This window comes from Drosophila sechellia, chromosome X (assembly GCF_004382195.2).
Source record: "Drosophila sechellia strain sech25 chromosome X, ASM438219v1, whole genome shotgun sequence".
Classification (NCBI taxonomy): domain Eukaryota; kingdom Metazoa; phylum Arthropoda; class Insecta; order Diptera; family Drosophilidae; genus Drosophila; species Drosophila sechellia.
In genome coordinates, this window is record NC_045954.1 from 5,189,228 (window position 1) to 5,205,622 (window position 16,395).

The following is a 16,395-nucleotide window of genomic DNA, read 5'->3' on the forward strand; positions in this document are numbered from 1 at the left end:
CTGGCATCGTTCACTTCACGGCCCTCTCTGCCATTTGCCATTTTCCGAGGAATTTCCTCGTGGCTGGGAGCTGATGTACTGCAATCTTGAGAGTAAGTATTTATAACACACACACACCCTGCGTTTTGCCGCTCCTAATTACTGTCACTGCTGTGGTAATCATGATTTAAGCGCTAATCTGTCCCTGTGCGCAGCCACGCCCACCCTGGGCGCGCATGGAGGCGATGGGGTTAACCGGAAACGGAAGTGAAAATAAATTCACACGTCAGCCATATCAGTTACTGCAGAAAGTCGCAGCAGAAGTACTCAGTTATCCAGTGAGGCAAAGGATTCAAGGTGCAATGCAATAGCTTACTAAAAGCTACGGCATGTCAGAACAACTCAAAATGGAGTAAAGGGTAGCACATCGAAGCGCGCAAAAAGCGTTTAAAGCAAATATGTTGAATTCAATTTGTAGCGCACACACAATCGCAAGCACCTTAAGAATGCCCCCAGGGGGCTTAGTGTGTGTGTGTGTCTAAGTACAACATGAGTAAAAGGGGGGTGGTGGGTGGACGGGCGCACTTGTTTGTTGGTTGTCAAAGAAATATCAATACGACAAACACACGCACTTCCGCCTCGAGACCCCAAAAGCCACCGAAATTGAATTGTGGGTGGGGAACAAACACAGAGGGGAAGCTGATGTTGCCGAAGGTGCGGTTCAAGTTTTATTGCATTTTATCCTTGGAAAGTTGGTAAGCTATACAATTATTTCCGTTATATTCGATGATTAATTGCAATCTCCGAGCTTTAAATTTCCACCAATTTAAGCAACGCAGTCAATTTGTATATAAATATTAATACAGTTGCGCTTATTGATACGTTGCTGATTCATAAGGATTGTTAAGTGATTTTCAATAAGGCGCATGTCCAATAAATAATTGCGAAGGGGCCAAATGAAAAAGATTTTAATGATAATGGGTATCGTGTGCCATTAAGCAATTGAATGCTGAGGCAATTGAAACACCGAATCCTGGTTGAAAGTCATGACTGGTTTTTAACAGGCATATTTAAAGTATGAATCTGAAGGATTCAGCCACTTGATGTTTGCGGCATACGTCCGTTCGACTCTATGTTCAGTTTGCAATCGGATTAACCTTGGGACACCTTGGTCAGTACGGAGACATGCTTTATGGACCCCCAGGACATACAGGATTCTCTCGATTCTCAGAGCTGTGGCGATTCTGCAGCGAAACCCCTGAGGCATATCAATCACTCGGAGCCTTTGTGCTGACCAAATTCTATGAAATTGAAATCGAAATCAACTGTCTTGCATGCACTACTCAGTAGTTTGTCGGTATGCGGGTATGATGGACTTCAATAAGTTGGCTGAGCAAAGTTACATTGCAAATATTATAATCAGGTTTTACAGTCTTATGGAGAAGTCATCAAACGTTTGGTCCCAGAAACACTTGTTCTTATTATAAATAATAGTACTTTTTAAAAGGAATCCCTTCTGCTTCACATATTTTTTGACATGACTTTCACTCCTTTGATCTTGCGAGGAATTGTGCTGCGTTTTTGTGCTGGTATTTCCCTGTCGCCCGACTTGCCAGCTCAGCTCCTTTTTGTTTCTGCGCCATTCGGTGTCCTGAGGAGGACTTCCGGTCCGGACCGTTCTGCCCACGCCGCAGGCAGGAGCGCAAAAATGCAATTATAATCCTAGAGGCAGCAGGCGGCGACGGGCAATGCACCTGCATTGGATATTGCGCCTGCAAGTGCAACTTTGCATTTCAAAGCTCATGAGAAGTCCCCGGGCGAAATCAGAAGGACGAAAAGTTGACAGTGGAACGTGTTCGGGCATTTTGAAGTCGCCCGATATCCTTGGGGCGGTGGCTTCGCCTCCATGACTCGGACAAAACGCTACAGTTTCCAATTTGATTATAAAGAAACATCGCTGAAGTGGGCGCACTTCATGCGTCTCCAATTCAATATGTTTGCTTGTCGGCACACTGAGCGAAAACGGAACAGAGTTGCTTATACTGTGAAGCTTGGCCAAGCAGGCGGATGAATGAATGGATGCAAATGGAGCCATATTTCTCGACGTGCACAAGCCGCCCACTTGGACGCCGATTTGAGTTGGGTGAGTGGGCTTATTGATTCCGGCAGGGCACTCATAAACTGGTATCTTATCGAGTGCCTGAGCGACTCAAGTGGATTGGATGCCTGGGTTGGAAACCACGCTCCAGCTCCAGTTGCCGGTAGTTGCTTGTAGTCGCAAATCGGAAATATGACAAGGAAGTCCATTTCCCATTTTTGTCTCATCCGACAAGGGATCCACGTACCGACGACGAGAGTCATTGAACTTCTTATTGTTTACCTGAGCCGAAGAAAGTCGCCAGAAATCCAGAAAAGCCAGAGACTCCCGGCAACAAAGCATCAATCAGCGCGCAATCAAATCAGGATTCAATTGAAATCGCCCGAAAATAAACCAGCCACATGCAATGAAATTAAAAAAAGGACCTGCGACAAAGGGCCCAAATGAAACTGATAAGGAAATTGCATTTCCACGGCCTCAGCGCCACATAAAAGTTAATGACTTTTAACCATTTTGCGCATTTCTCGCTGGCAAGTCCAATGACCCACAAAACGAAAGCATAAAACGGCAACCGCATGGCTTAAATCATAAAACATCGATGCTGCGCCAAAGTTTATTGGCTTTTTTCCCTGGCCAAAAATTGTAAGTGAATTAACCAGAAATTCGCATACAATGAGCTATGCGATTTATTAAGGTGTCCAAAAGTATGCTACTATACATTTTAATGTGAGTGAAGCACACGTTCATCTCATCAGTGCTATCCTTGTGTTAATTTCCGAGAGACGAGCACACAAAGTGCCACCTCCTGCCGTGAAAACTTTTCCCATTTTCCGCGAACAGCGTGTAGAGCATCCGTCGTTCGCCTGCAGGTCATGTGGATGTGTCTGGATGGGGAATCTCGTATCCCGTATCCCTCATCCGGACTCCTTTAACTGAGATGCGGTTAAAGCTGGATGCTCCTCCAGCTGTCGCGTGGATGGGGCTACATGACCTAGTGTCAAACACCTTGAGACTTTCTGGTCGATGGCAAACAGCTGAGAGAATTCAAAAACAAAGCGCGGCGCTAAGAGATTAAAAAGGGCTTGAGAAAAGCAACAATGCCGGCCGACAATAGATATGGCTGGGAAAGCGAGGAAAGCGGGGAAAGCGAGGAAAGCGAGGAAAGCGCCAGAAAAACAAGAAAAACGAGAAACACAAGGGCAACCGGAGGAGTCAAGCAGGGGCCATGTAAACAAACCAAAAAACTTCGAGCGAGGGAAAGCGCAGACGCACGGATAACGTGGAAATTCGGGGCGGGCGGATAAAAAGCGGATATCCAGAAACTGGGAACACTCCATCGAGGTTTTTCCCGACGCTTCTCCGAGCGCCAACGAACGGAAAGCCGCTTCCGAAATATCCGCCAACACTTTTGCGAATAAAACTAAAGAAATTTGTTTGTTTTGATTCAGTCGTTGCGGGTTTTTTAAGGCGAACACACAGCCCTGAAAACAAAACCGGAGACAAACACAAACAATTAACCAATCCAAATTCCGGCTAAACTGAAAAACGTTTTTTTCAAAAGCCAACCAAAAGAAAAAAAATAATAAAAAATCATAGCAAATGTGAAAATCTTTTCAACGACTTGTGAAAAGCCTAAAAAAAACATACAAAAATTCCAAAATAAATACATTTTTTTCCGCCTTTTTGTTTCTGTGCTCTGTGACCATTAAAACTCTAGCAAAAAAAAATAAATAAATAGAAAACAGCCGAATGTCAGGAATTTATCAGGTAAATAACGCATTTCTTAGTACATTTTTTGTATTTTTTTTGGATTTTTCCAAACAAAAAGCACTGGACAGATCCAAAATGACGGCCAAACAATGGCCAATATTTATCGCTGGCCTCGATGGCATAAATAGGCCAAAAGAACAGAATTTCGAAATCAAAGAACTGCTTTTCTCGTCCTCGCTGTCGGTGGTCATTTATCAAGTGCGGCCCGGAAAATCAGTGGAAATTAATGCCATAGATTATGATAATATATATCTGAACCCACATCACAATAGTTCCTTGAGGAATCCTTTGTACCAAGTTTGTGCCACCAATTGAATTTAACTAGCCACAGTAATCTTGGCCCTTTTGTGTTGCCCCTCGAAAGTTCAAAATATTGAATTTTTAAACCGTTTTCTTCGACTTTTTCTTGGCCCGCCGAGTTTTGTGGACCTTATCCGGTTGAAAGTTTTCACAGTCACCGCTGCAAAACGGCTTAAAGTTATACAAAATGAGGAAACAAAAAGTGGGGAACAAAAATTGCTATAAAAAAAAAAAAACACTTGCAGTTCGAAACTTGTCAGTAACTTGCACTTTGGCCTGACTTTTCTGTAAGTTCTGCAAGTGCATCGCTGCAGGAAGGATCTACCAGAAAGCATTAAGCTGAAATAAAGAGCAGACAATGGAAATGCAATAAACAATTTTTATGCCATATTTATACTTAAGTTATAGCAATGAAATTTAAGTGCCAGTGTTTAAGTTTTAACAGATATTTGTATGGTTTTTAAAAAGTGAACAGAAGTAGCGCTTTTCATGTGACAGATTCTCCCAATTATCAGAATCAGAAACCTATTAAAATTGAACTTAATACACTTAGCTGGCAAATGGCGATGAAGAGGAAAATCTGGGGTATGATGGTGGAAATGGGGAAATGGCTGCACTGGCAATAAATTCATTTGCTCTTGCCCCGATTGCAATTTTCAATTCACAAGCATTAGCCAAATACTTTAATTAAAAAAACAAAAAAAAAAACCAATAAAGTTAGCTGTTCAATTCAGTAAATAATTCATAAGCTTTTGTGCAATTAACTTTTGTTAGTGTGAAAAATTGGTTTCGCGATTTAGAGCATATTATAGCCAAGGACTAATTCCACTTTCCTTGGAATGTAATTTATTTAGAGTTCTAAGAGAACTTTAAAAGTTCCTTTGATGCCGTTTTTATCCCGAATTCTGTGCCATTTTGTGTGTCGGCTCAGTAACGTTTTGTTAATTAAATGTGAGCCATTTTTTCCAGATAATTAGGCCGACATAATATCGATTCCCGTTGATGCTGCAACAAATGGCAAAGCTTATCAGCGGCGGGCAGACCATGGAAAAGCAAATCCAAATAAATGGCGAGCAGCGGGGAAAACCTTTTGAGTTTTGATCTGCGAACAATGCGAATCCAGCTGCCAGTGGAAAAGCCTCTGGAAAAATGCAGCACGCACAAAGGCAAATGTCGAGAAGTCAAATCGGTTGGGCGATGTAAACCCTTTTCGTTGGCCAAAATCCGGTGACCTTGCACACTGTGTACCAGTGTGCCAGCCCACCGCCACCTCATTGAACCCATTGAATGGAATGCGACCCCTTTTTCGGGTTCCGGGGCCAAATTATTGAAAGAAAAACATTAAGATCCCTGCGTTCGGTTTTGCGGTCGGTCAGTTGGCCACTTTTTTTTTATGCCAGCCAAATTTGCACGCAGTCGAGCGGCAAACAAACAAAGCTCCCTGTGATCCCGTGGCCTTTTGACCAGCTTTCCTTTTACTTTCCACTCCGGAGTCCACTTAATGGCACCTGTGGCTCCTGCTAATCATGATTTTAATGACTTCTTGGCCCCGGTTGTTTATGAATGCCGCCGAAAGGTTTATCGCCCATCGCACTGCTCGGCCAAGAAAAAAAAGGTTACAATTAATATTTTAAATGCTTTACAGCCAAAGGTTTTGTTTTTTCTTTCGTTTTTTCGCTTTTCTGATTTTGTTTTTTTACCCCCGGACCCTCCTGATTGAGTGTTAAAAGTGCAATTGTGGGGGCTTGAAGTGGCTGTTGGTCCCTAAAAGAGTTTTTGGTGGTACATAATGTAATGTAATGTACTTGCTAATAACTGACGGAGTGCCCAGATTAACAAGTTTGCAGCAGCATATTTTAACTTTTAGTTGGTTATCTTTTTCATGCCTTTTGGGCACACTAATTTGAAGGGGGGAGGTGTGTGCGTGTGTTGGAAAACCAAATCAATCATGGTTTTGATGGCAAACCCCAAATACAAACTCAACTCGAGTAGAATCAACTTTGTGATCTCATTACCAATCAAAGCCGGTGTAACCTTAGACCCAAAAAACTGGCCTTGGTTATATAATCGTCCAAATTTAATTCCTCAACAAACAAGCAACCGAAAGGCAATATTTCAATAATTTATCTGCCCGTTTTTTACCCGACCATTTGTTTGCGCTTTCCGCTTTTCCTGCCCCTTGCTATTTTTCTTATTTTTCCTTTGTTTTTCTCAGTGAATGTGTTTATACGTATTGAGAAGAGCCTGGGGGCATAGTCAATATTGGCACAACACGTTGTTTGCCCACACCCACACCCACACCCACACACACTCGCACACACACTTACACACAGGGACTATGCAAACGAAGCTGACCAAAGATGAAATATGTTAAACCGACAACATATTGAATTCAGATTTAGTGTCGCCAAAAAGCAGGGCCATCGAAAATTGAGCAGCGCGTGCACAAGGATTTTCAGTTTTCGGCGCTCGGTGCTCGATTCTTTGTAAACAACATCGATGCTGTCATAGTCAACGGAAGAGTCTGGAGCTGGGAGCTGCCGGTTCATTGACATCAAAGTGCTCGTGTGGCAACAACGGCGTTCCGGGCAAGGACATGTGCCCCAGGATGTGGCAGCCAGGAGTCGGGAAGAGAATGTTCTCAATATACCATCGTCTACCCAGCCAGGAATACCAGGAAGTGGCCTGCCAATGAGGCGAACTTTCTTTGTTTCCTTGGGGCTAATTATACCGTATACCGTATATACCTTAAAAGTGCACTTCAAAAAAGAACTTGTGCCTGCAGAAATGTATTTAAAAATGGTCTAAATATTTTCCAACGATAATCGGTTATTACAAACTTTTGTGGAATGTTTCGTAGGCTTTGGGTTTCGTTTTTCATTCCTTGTAGCAAGCTGCCATAAGAGCACATCCTTGAAGGTAACCAGTGTAGCAATTATTACACGGCTCAACAAATGCCAATGAAAAGAAAACATCAACGAAGTGAAAAAATGCGAGTGGAAGTGGGGGAAATGGGAAATGGGGAGTTCGCTGGGCTTTCCTTTTGATGAGCACCAACCAAACAATGCTCAAAAAGTAGAAAGTGGAAAGCGGCGGAAAAGGAAACCGTGTGGTTTCGGCATGGATCCTCTAGAGAAGCTGGCTAGCAACAGGTTGGGTTTCCCTTTTCCGCTGGGGATTCTCTCCGAGATTGGGACTTAAATGGGCACTAAGACAACTCCATTCCCTTTTGAAACTATGGCTAAGGAAAAACCAGATAGGCATTTTTTTGGCTGAAATATCCTTTCGAATGTGTTTACGAAAGGCTTGTTTCGCCGTGATTTATGGATTTTAAATGTTTGCTTCACAATTTAAGGAGCATTAAATAGAATTATCTTTGGCTGCTAGTTTGTGAGATAATAGATTGCGCATTTCGGATATTTCTGGCTTTTGACAGGTGGGCAACTGAATAACAAAGCCAGCCCGACTCCAATAACAATATTCCAAGTCAGAAGACAATCGTACAATGCAGGCACTCACAAATGTAACTAATTAACGAGTGCAGGCATGTGTGACTACGATTACATAATACATAAGTAGAATCTCAGGTAAATGCATTCAGATTTATGCAGGCATATGACACACGCCTTCAGATTTATTGTCCAATGTTTTTAGGGGCTTAAAATATACTTGTACTATGTTAAGCCTTTTCTGCGTGGGTTAAATTTCAATTGATTTATTTGCACTGGCATTTATGTGTTTATGCGAATTATAAGATTATAAATCATATTTGTTGGAGCCCAACTAATTAGCACATCATTAGAGAAAGTTTCGAAGGCGATTTGCATGGGTTTTTGGCTTTAAATGCTTGGGCTTCGCTTCAGCGTGTACATAAATACATAAACATACGTACATAAATAACCATATTACGCATACGCAATGTGTGCATGACGAACAAATAAATTGAATCAACAATCGAATTAATCAATGTGCAAAACGCAAGATAAAACCAGAAGCGAAAAAAGAAATTAATGACGGTGGCGAGAATGTCGACGTATTTCTTTTTTTTTTTTCGTCTCTTTGTTTCTGTTGGCAAAAAGGTGTTTGTGGCTATCCAATCCATCAATTTTATTTAATCATTTATTTAATCAAATTACTGATTATGCAATCAACCCAGAAAAATGGCAAAAAGTCAGGCGGAGAAACGCCAACGCACATTTGGCACGCACACACATCGCATATAATACGATGTTCGGGTTTTTGGACTCTAATTCATTTCATTTTCATCGAACTACCAACTTTTCCGCAGTTTTCCCAACCCGTAAGTTATCACTTTGTCACCTAAATGTTGTCTATCTTTGTTAATTTGTTAATATATATATATAAAGCGGCTTACTCTGTGCGTTAATAGTACTAAGTTCATTTTAATTGGCACAATCTTCAGATTTGCTTTCTTTGCAATTTTAAACACAAAATGTAAATATATAATGATGTTGAAATGGGGGAAAAAATGTCCAATTTTCAAAGGCATTTTAAACAGTCCCTTTTTCTTGGTCCTTTGCTCCCTATCTTTGCTTCTGCTCAACTTTCTTCTCCACTTGTATTTACTTTGTTAGGGTCCTTGTCACTTTAGTCCTTGATTATGATGTCCTGAGCTTGTAATGTTTGTAAACGTTTATACGAAATAATAGAAAGGCCACAGATGTGCAGCATATGTATTGTAAATTGTGCGTCTGTTGTAAAATCAATCGCATTTTCGATTAGTTGCCATGTTGCCTGGGTGTTTCGCAACTAAATTGCTGTCAATGTAAAATGTGTATTAATTGTCATTGTTTATGGTTCACTTGGGCGCCCGTTAACCCCTTTTGTGTGTTATGTGGAAACTGAGTTACACAATTGGACTCGAATGCAGTTGGAGTCATTGAGTTGACCATGTTTTGATGGCACGTCAACAGTTTCTGATTTATTGATGTTTTGCTTGATTTATGCGTTTGGCGCTGGTTCTTGGCCATAAATTTCATTGTGTTTTCATTCGAGTCTATCAGTCGAGTCCTCTTGGGTCGGACATTAATTGAAATTGCCCAGGGATTAGTTCGGTAGCCGCAGCTAATACAAATTTAATACCATGCAGAATGTGGGCACACAAATTTAAGCTCTAAACACTTGGCTTTTGGCCCTTGGTTGCCGCCCCCAAAAAAAAGAAAAAAAATGAAAGAAAAAACACTGCGGATGCTAAGATAAACAATATCCAGTTGAGATTGCTGACTGGGCCACAGAAGCCCACAACTAGCAACTGCTGTCGTTTAGTTTAGTTTTCCTCTGGCGCACATGGCGTATGTGTAACATTTTGGCTGGGCTTGCACGTTTTTTTCACGCCCGCTGTTCTGGCACTTTGTGATACCCTAACTTATCACCATAAAAAGTGCATAGTAATCATAAGCAATACTTGAGTCTACAGTCTGCTTACTATGCTTGGCAAGTCATGGTGGATGCGATTGCTTCGATCTTAAGTCTTGTAATATTAGCTCAGATCAGCTTTCATCGATACTTGCCAAATAAGTTTTAGAGATGCCTGATATACCCAGAGCGATACCCATTCTGCTGGCTGCGAATCTTAATGAGTGCTCATTAAAAACTGTCACCTGGCGGGGATAGAATGGAAGCAGGCGGTAAACATGTGGATGACTGGGAAGTCGTCTAAACGAGAGCACCTGCACCTGACCTTCGTGGCAGTGGGCGTGGCCACGTGCTGGGCGTAAGTGGGCGGCGCCATTGATTTTCCACCGCTGCCACAAATGTGTTAATGTCCTCCGGATTCATGATTACTCGGATTCAGCTGGGAATGCAGACGGATGGATTTAAATTCGCTGGCATCGAGAGAGTGGCTGCACAAAGAAACCGCCTGCCCTTTATCAAACTTATTAATTTGGCCATAAAACCGGGATCCAACGCCAACTGGGTGCAACTAAAATGTAGTAAAGCATAAAAACTTTTGCCCGATTTTCCCAGCTTGGGAAAGCCAAGGGAAAACTTTGCGACGAGTCTGCGGAGCTTGATTAAGACTTAGTTGCTGTGTGTTCAGTACGTTCATCATGATGAAGATGTCGGGCAGTTATGACGATAATGCTGATGGACCTTGACTTATTAAATTCTCCGATTCCCGGGTGGAAAACGATGCAGCTGCAACACGATGGGCAAAGTTACAAGCTGCCACAGGCGCTCCTTTCTGATAACCATATCAGGTGGTTTGAAATAATTTTCCGAGCGCCCGCAAAGCCCCATCAAGTTTTATAGTTTGCTCGCAGGATGATAAACCCCAAAAAGGTATAGTTCCCAGTGAATTGTTACAAATATTTTGTACTGCAGCTTTTTTTCTTTGTTGACTTGAGGTTAGCTTACTTGTACGGGGTTTGTAAAAATAGACACTCTTTTCACAATTTTACGCGATATGCCATTAAAAAAGCCAACGAAACCGCACCGTAAAATATGGATACTCACCAATGGCGGTAGCCCTGAAAAAATAAACGAAGCGAAATTTATATTGATGGAGCAAACATAAACTGTGCATAAAATGTAACTTAAGTAAACAAAAGTATAGGAATTCAGCCAACGCAGCCACTCAGACGATGTATTTTGTTCTGTTTGTTTTTTTTGGGTGCAGGAAAAGTGGCAAGTTTTATGAGCGGAGCGCGTCAATTATTTGTTTGGGGATTTCCCGTTCGCAGCAAAGGAGAAAAAGCAAGGAAATGGCCACAAAAACAGGCAACTCGAGCTGACACACACCCCCGCCGAACAATTATGTGCGCCAATTAGTTGCCACAAAAAAAAAAGAAAGTAAAGAAAATAAGGGCGAAAGAGTGCGTGTAAGTACTTGCCACAATTATTTGGTGCGCGCAGACAGAGGCAAACGGAAAAACGTATTGATAACATCCAGCAGTTGTACAATTAATGAAACCCCCGCTGCTGCCAAGTGAGCGATAAGAAAAGCGGAAAATCGACGCGGGGAAAGGGCCAAACTACAAGCCACTGACTGGATGCTACGACCTCTTCATTGGCATATGCAGGCATTATAAAAAGTTTATGAGCGGCTTTTATGAAAGGAACAACTGAATTTGCATACGAGCTTGGCAAACAGGCGAAATGAAAGCACGAAGGCGAGCTGAATGTGTGATATAACCAGCCATTGTCGCAGACATCCATACAGTATATGCTATATGGTATGTGGCATATATCGCATATGTATGTATGTATGCATGGTAAATACTCGTGTGTAGCAGGCTCGACTGTGATTTGGCCTTGTTAGCATTCTGCCAGCTTCAATTTGGCCGAAAGCCATCCGAGATTCCGGCAGCCTCCCGCCTGTCACCTGTTTATTATTGTTGCCTGCGCCGTAATTGAGCGACATTTGTTTTGTTGTCTCGCCTCGCAGTTACCTGTGACAGGTAGCGAAAACTACCAGTAACAGTACCAGTTTCAGTTTCGGTTTAAGCCAAATTGACACGCCGAAGGTGGAGGAAAGCAGGCGTCTCAGTCGTAAGTGTAATTGGAGTGCATCTGCGTTACAAACTTATCAAACTGTCTAGCTGGCTAAATCAATTACATATTTATTTCACGCACATGGCGTATCTCTTGGATACAAATACAAATGTTAACTTTTTGGTAGTTTCGTCGCCTTTCTTTATAAAGTTTATAAAATATTTAATGCTGCCCATTTGTGCGCAAACATTTTACCTGCTATTTAAATTCTCTTTTTGATGTGTTTTGCCCGCCAGTCCGAATAAATATGCTTATAATCAAAACCGAGCCGTCGTAGCTTGTCAAAAGTTTATTTGTATTTGACCGTCTGCTAGCGACCTTCTTTCACTTTCGTTCACTTTCTTGCCCCACCCAAAAATATCACTCATACGCAGCGTGGTCGTCGGGCTGTCAGTGCTCGTGCTGGGATAATGTATATATTTTTTAAAATTTATTGCGCTTTGCAACAGTTTCGCATTGCCCGGGCATTATGTATATGACTGCAACAATTTTGAAGTGGCAACACGCGCCGCAAAGATTCGTTTTAGAGCGGTGATTGGTGGGTGAGACGGGGTAAGCGGCAAGCGAGGAAGGCCATTGCCCATAAATATGAAAATTCCTGCGAATTATGCTTTTTATTAGCGCAGCAACAATGGCAACCTGAGATTTGCATTCAAGTGAGCTGACTGGCTGGCTGGCTTCATCCACTCGAATGCCAAGTTGTGGCATAAAAATTAATGAACTCCAAAAGATTGCTGCCAGCGGGGGGATTTGATTTTGCTGGAGGGACAACAATCACAGTTCGCCGCCAGATGAGCTCGGGAATTACGCTAATACAAGTCAGACCCTCGTAGAGCACAATAAAACATTTACTGGCGAAGGGGAATGCGCATGGAAAACAATTGAGAGGAAGTACTTTGGGGGAGCTAGGAAAAGCGGAGCAGCGTGGCAAGGATCGCCCCGGCCAAATTGCAGATTGCAGCGGAAGAGCGGAAAGGAAAAGAAGCGGAAAGGAGGAAAAGCGGAAAAGCCAGGGCAAACCAGCTGAAAAATTACGCACATAGCACAACGCACATCGCACAGCCAAGTGCAAGCGCTGTTAAATGAGCGTGTTGCCCGCGGAAGGTCCACTTGCAACTTGCTACTTGCAACATGCCACCGCCGTGTGGCACTTTGTTGGCGAAAGGAGCTGATTGCCAGCAAGGATACCAGCCATGCTGCTTGTAAAAGCCGAAAATTAAGCTGAGAGCTGCGCTCAAAGGTATGCTGCAGCAAATGTTTAGTGCGAGGATGTAAAGATGCTCTTTTTATGGCGGTGTCATTATGCTGCTCCCTTTTTGTATTTTTAAGTAGTTAAGCGCCCCAGAGATGTGGAACCTTATCTACAATGTTGAAATATCACTGCACTTTGTCACTCATAATCAAGCGTGCAGCGGAAATCCTTTAAAGTCCCCAAGCTCAGGAGCCACATGAGATGGTATGAATGGCATTGCGTTCCTAAATCAATCAAATCCAGCATTAAAGTTCAATTGAAATTCTGTTCCGTTGAGCAAGTCAGCTATCTAATCTGTTCGCTGTATATGTTTCCTTTCGCATCGTTAAGATACATATACATTTATATATAGCAGATACTTGACGAAGTTGTCCCGAGTCTCGTATCTTTTTGCTCGATATTATTAAACATTCAAGGGCAGCGGCTTCATTTGCCTTTGTTTTTTTTTTGCTTTTTTTGTTTTACTCCCCAGTCTCCGTTCATTTTAATGGCCCAACTTGTCGTCGTTGGCAAACTGGATTGTCAACGTGTCTAGTCATCAGTTTTACGCACCACTTGTTCCATATACCTCACTTCCATAACTCCGATAAATCCGATATCGGAGGATTTCAGTTGCTATTGCCTGGAATTTACATATTTATTCCGATCGATTCGGCCAAAAGGACATTGAGTCGATGTCTACTTACTAGTGTCCTTCGACTAATGGGCCTCTTGTCACAATTGCCGTCTAAATGAAATTGAGTTTAAGTGCAATCTGCTTAGCCTGTTTCTCTGACACTAGATTTTAATGGCCGAATAGAGCAAATTAGGATTAGAACGCACTCAAGCGCCTTTTCTGGCATAATTTTTGCATTAAGTGTGCTAAGAATAGAAAATCAGCAAGAAAATCAGTTCGCTCTTCGATATTTTCCAATCGGATTAGGAGAAAACGTTCGCTTCATCTGCTTTTCAGGAAATACGCTGTTGAGGAAACGAGAAAAGCTTTAAGGCGACTTAAAAGATGTCTCGATGAACTGCTAGAAATTATTTTTATTTAATTTCTAGAAATGCAGATTTTCTTTGAGGGAAGCAATCCCTTCTGTTAAATATACAGAAAATACTACCCTCAGTCAGCCATTAAAGTTATCTCTACATTTGTCATACGCATAATTCAAAGTGCCGGTTGTCTCCCTAATAGTTTGTGGCCCGCCTCCAAGCGACCTATATATGTATATATAGTGAACGCTATATATCTGAAAGCATAGTGATCGGGGGAGTGGCCACGCCCAGCAGCAGCTGCTGCCAGTGGGCAACACGCCCAACAGCTTAATCAAGGTCGGAGGGCGAAAAAAATGCAGGGAAACGAAGGGAAAATGTAGGAAAATATAGGAAAATGTTGGAAAAGCCCTGGCTAACACCTTCGCAAGGGCAGGGCCGCACCCCCATCGCCACCTTAACCCCCTGATGGCCATCTCATTTATCAAGTGGCAAACAAACAGACACGCGCCCATTGTTATTATATTGGCATTATTGCGAAACAAGCGGGCCACCACCACATACAAATTGCTCAATTCAAAATTGTGTAATTTGGGGCTGTCACAGTGGCCACGCCTCCACCCGAGGCAGCCCCCCCTCTATTGTATCACCTAGGATGGCGTGACGATGAAAATGAAGGGGCATCTTCCCTCAATGAAGATTGCACACAGTGGCCACAAATAAATAATGTAATCAGCTATGGAGGCGAAATGAAAGGAATCAAAGGAGACAATATCGCACACGAGCAGCAAACTACGCACTGCACGAAAATGGGTGCTAGTCCATGGCCATGCTTATGTAATCTCTTAAGTAACTGCTGCTCAGCTGACAGCTCTGCTGGCGAAATTTGAAAAAGCTTCGCACATCATTTTTTATGGCCGGAGGTCAGTCTTTAAATGAATAAATTAAACGTATTACTTGTGGCACTTGTGCTGCGTTTTATTATTATATATTGTGTTATTTTTTTTTTCTTTTAGTTTTTGTTGCCGGACTGCCCTGCATAAAACATTAAGCACATTAAGCATCAAACGAAACGCACCCTCATCCCGGCACTTCTGCTCCAATTGAGACATTTAACAAAAAGGTCCGCTTACCTTTTTTAGTGCGTGAGTGTGCGAGTGTGTGTGTAATGTGTGTGTGCTCTGCATATCCTTTTGAACTGCCCCACCCCCTTACCCACTGTTAGCCCCAAAAAAATAACAGTGGCGCAGTTTGGTAGCCTCCAAAACTTGTTGATTTCAAAGATTTCGAATATAATTACCTTTGAAAACACTCTAAAGACTTTTGAGGCATGCCACTGTATCTATTTCTTTCGAAATTCCTTTGGATTTCTGTTTGCAAACTAATTTTTTTTTTAAAGAGCTGCAACCACTGTGTACTGTGATTATTATACTTTTTTTTCTTTTTTAAGCAAAAAGGTTCAATTTGCGTCTACGCTGGCCAGGCAAATGGTGAAATGGCGATGTGTTTTCCTTACTTTTTCCGGTTGCTTGTGTGTGCGTTAAGCACTGGGCCAAAGGAAGTGATATCCTTGCAGCCCCCCAGCCCATTTGCCAACCCTTTCGAACAGCTGCGCAACCCCCGAATTTTGCTTTATTTTATTTTATTTATTTTATTTCATTTCATTTTACGTATACGTTTTGTGTGCAAGTATTTCAGCCGCTCGTTCGGAGCTCGTTTAGACATCGTTTTGTCATTTTGGGGCGATGTGTGTGTGTGTGTGCCTTAAATGTCAAACCCTTTTCAAAAATAGTCCGTCGGAGGCCACAGAATTCGCTCGTTGTCCAGCACGTTTTGGGGCCACAGTGAACGCCTCGTAAATCGTAAATTTTCCGCTCGTTTTTTTCCAGTTTCCCGCCAGCGACGCATCGCTTCCTCTGCAGACAAGAAAAATTGTATTATTAACACATCTGAGGGGCCAAAGTAATGTTTGGTCAAACGTTGCTAATACGCCCAGATTCTGAGGGCGGTCATGCAAATTGTTTACCTTACTCCAGGCATTCATTCCCACGATACCCAAGCATTCCCAGACTGACCGATCAAATCGCAGTGTCTGCACATTAGTCTACCCAGACACGCACGGATTTTCCTTCGATTTTCCTAGGATTCTCCCTACCAACTTACCCCATGAGCTGCGACTGCCACTGCCACTGGCACTTGCCTTGCGCTTTTCCTTGGCTCCTGTCCAGATGTCCATCTGCCAGTTTTAATTTGAAACAATGTCGCCGGGGGCCAGAGAAGTGCAATTACTTTCATGTTTGAGGAATCGCTTAGCGAAATCAGGGAACGTCTTCGGACATTCCACTCTTGACTTTCTGATTGCTGGGACAGCAATTAAATGCGGGCCATGGAGGAATAGTTTTCCCCATCAAAGTCGCCCAGCGAATGCAAACAAAGGAGCACTTGACCAACTCGATGGCAAGTTTAAAAATTAATTTTTAAGCTCGAATCCAGTTCGATTGGAAAT

At 42.5% G+C, this 16,395-nt stretch overlaps 1 protein-coding gene across 1 annotated transcript in view; it reads left to right on the top strand.

Annotated features, from left to right (window-relative positions):
- Positions 1–3,542: 3,542 nt before the first annotated feature.
- The window catches only part of LOC6612405 (sex peptide receptor), a 40,270-nt gene continuing 27,417 nt past the window's right edge, over positions 3,543–16,395 (top strand). The window contains exon 1 of the mRNA XM_032725407.1: positions 3,543–3,844. The gene's annotated coding sequence lies outside the window, so the exon portion shown is untranslated. The remainder of the gene's footprint in view (positions 3,845–16,395) is intronic.